At 34.0% G+C, this 2,711-nt stretch overlaps 1 pseudogene; it reads right to left on the bottom strand.

Annotated features, from left to right (window-relative positions):
- Positions 1–1,164: 1,164 nt before the first annotated feature.
- Positions 1,165–1,518, bottom strand: LOC143389014 (large ribosomal subunit protein uL23 pseudogene; annotated as a pseudogene).
- Between the last annotated feature and the right edge of the window lie 1,193 nt (positions 1,519–2,711).

The following is a 2,711-nucleotide window of genomic DNA, read 5'->3' as shown; positions in this document are numbered from 1 at the left end:
TCCCAATAATTTAAGAATCTTTCAATCAATTGTTACTTTTGGTTTCAGAGATGCAGTTTAAATTTTTAAACTAAGTTATGATTTAGATGCAATATATTTTATTCTATCTGACCTGTTGTGGCAGATTTCTACCCAATGAAGAACGGTTCCATCATGTCCCAAATTCTTCCAAGACCTTGATAGTCAGTCTCAACCCTCACCTTCCCTAATTCTGAACTTAGTGTTCTCTCCATACAGCTTTGCCTTTTGCAGAATGTCATATAAATGCAATTGTGCAACATGATGTTATTAGAGACTGATATATTTCACTTAGCTTAATGCACTTGGGTCTTACCCAGATTTTTTGGAGTACTCTATTTCCTTTCAATTTGGGGTATTATTACACTTTAACTATGTGTCAGTTTGTCTATTCTCTAGTGAGGAATATTTGGATTGCTTTTTGGCAATTACAAATAAAATGAGTCAAAACATTTGTCTTCAAAGACTTTGAGTGAATATAGATTGGCTATTCACTTGGGTAAGTACCTGTGATCTAGATTACTGAGTCCTATGGTAACTTTTTGGTAACTATAAAAAAAAAAACAAAGTTGTTTCATTAAAATTGCTGTGGTATTTTATATTCATCCCCACATATATGAAAATGTTATACTTTATTCAGTATAATTATTTATTTAGTATTGTCAATATTCTTTTTAAAAATATTAATTAATTAATTAATTTTAGTTGTAGTTGGACACAATACCTTTATTTATTTTTATGTGGTGCTGAGGATTTAACCCAGGGCCTTGCACGTGCTAGGTGAGCATTCTACCGCTGAGCCACAACCCAAAACCATTGTACTGTCAATATTCTTAACCTCAACTATTCTAATACTTATACAGTGTATCTCATGTTTTGTGAGCCTTGGAATCGAACTAGGCAAGCCCTTTACCACTGAGTTACACCTCCAACCTTTCATGGTTTAAATTTGTATTTACCTAATGACTTATAATGTCAAGCATCTTCTCATATGCTTTTGTCTCATCCATATATCTTATTTAGTAAATTGTGTATTCAAATCTTTTGTGCATTTTATTACTGAGTTATTTTAGTTTTAATGTGTTCTGAGTGTTCTTTTTTATGTTGGAAAAAAAGTATATTTAGAATTAGACAGCTGGACTCTGTTTAGATGATCCCAATTTTGTTGGCAATATCCAAAACATCATAATCAGGAGCCAGTCGAACATATATGCCTTTTTCTCTCCATCAGGCCTGATCAGGGTGTTAACCTTGGCCACATCAATGCCATAGAGCTTCTTTACAGCTTGTTTGATCTGGTGTTCGTTGGCCTTGCCATCCACAATAAACACAAGTGTGTTGTTGTCTTCAATCTTCTTCATGGCTGACTCAGTGGTCAGTGGTCTTCTTCTTTCTATGACTGTTGACATTCTTCAACACTGGCTTCTTTGCCTTCAAAGCTTTTGCTTTTGCTTCAGCTTTGGGAGGGGCAGGGGCTTCCTTCTTTGCTTTCGGCACCATCTTGGTGAGAAGGCCTGAATGTTCTTAATATTTTTTAATATAAATACTTTAGCAGATACGATTTGAAATATTTTTTTCTAGATAATAGCTTATATTTTTCTCCTCTTAAATGGTGCCTAAAAATAGAAATTCTTAACTTTGATGAAGATTCATCATCTTTTATTTTTATGTATCCTGCTTCTAATTGTTTTATCTTTGATATATTTACCTAACCCAGGGTCACAAATATTTTTACTGTTTTTCTCTTGAAGTAGTGTAATATTAGGTTTAAATTTAAGCCTATCATCTGTACCATCTATTTTGATTTATTTTTCTTTTATGTGCCAGGTATTGATCATTTTTTGTACTTGGATATCTAATTTAACATTTATTCATGATAGAAGCCTTTGGGAAAACCTAAAAATAGAAAGAAACTCCCTAAGCTTGAAAAATAACATCTGCACAAATGCATGCAGCCAACATCTTAGCTGAGGGTGAAAGACTGAAAACCTTCCCTGAGAGCAGGAATAGAGCAGAATGTCTGCTTTTGCTACCTCTACTGCTCTCATCCATACAGTAAAATAAGAAAAAATAAGTAAATAGTGAATGGGAAGAAATGAAAACATCTCTGATTGCCTATATAGAAAATCTCAGCGAATCTAAAAACAGGTTTAGGATAAATAGTCATTGTGAGTTTTAACAAAGACTTGGCACAACATGGATTTCCTTTGATTTGTGGGTTTTAGATCTGAACCCTGGCTCAAGTCCAGAAACTTGGCAAGGGTTTGTGTAATGACCTTTTTACTAGAATGGTTGACCCTCTGCCTTAGAGCTTTCATCCTTGATATATTTTTAACTATTTTGATTTCTTATTGAATGTATTGCATCTAAGTATACCATGCTGTATTATTTGTCTATAAGGTCTCTGTGGGTCCGGCTCCTTTATTCCACCACTTAAATGGCATCCATTTCTTCTGACACTTAAGTTTTCAACTAGATTTCTACAAGTTTATTTTACTTGAAACAATATTCACCCACTTATAAAATTTCTATTATTTTACTCTCTTAACATCTTCATTGCTGTCAGGGAACCTAGTCCTACCATCAACCTTGACCTCAGAAGGGGAGGCTCCTAATAATATTGGTGATCTCTTGCCTGCTCTTTCCTTAATGCTGGGTTGAAGGAATCTTCTCCAAGTTCTTCCACACAACAA

Source organism: Callospermophilus lateralis, unplaced genomic scaffold (genome assembly GCF_048772815.1).
Source record: "Callospermophilus lateralis isolate mCalLat2 unplaced genomic scaffold, mCalLat2.hap1 Scaffold_43, whole genome shotgun sequence".
Lineage (NCBI taxonomy): Eukaryota > Metazoa > Chordata > Mammalia > Rodentia > Sciuridae > Callospermophilus > Callospermophilus lateralis.
This window is presented reverse-complemented; position numbering and strand designations above follow the sequence as displayed.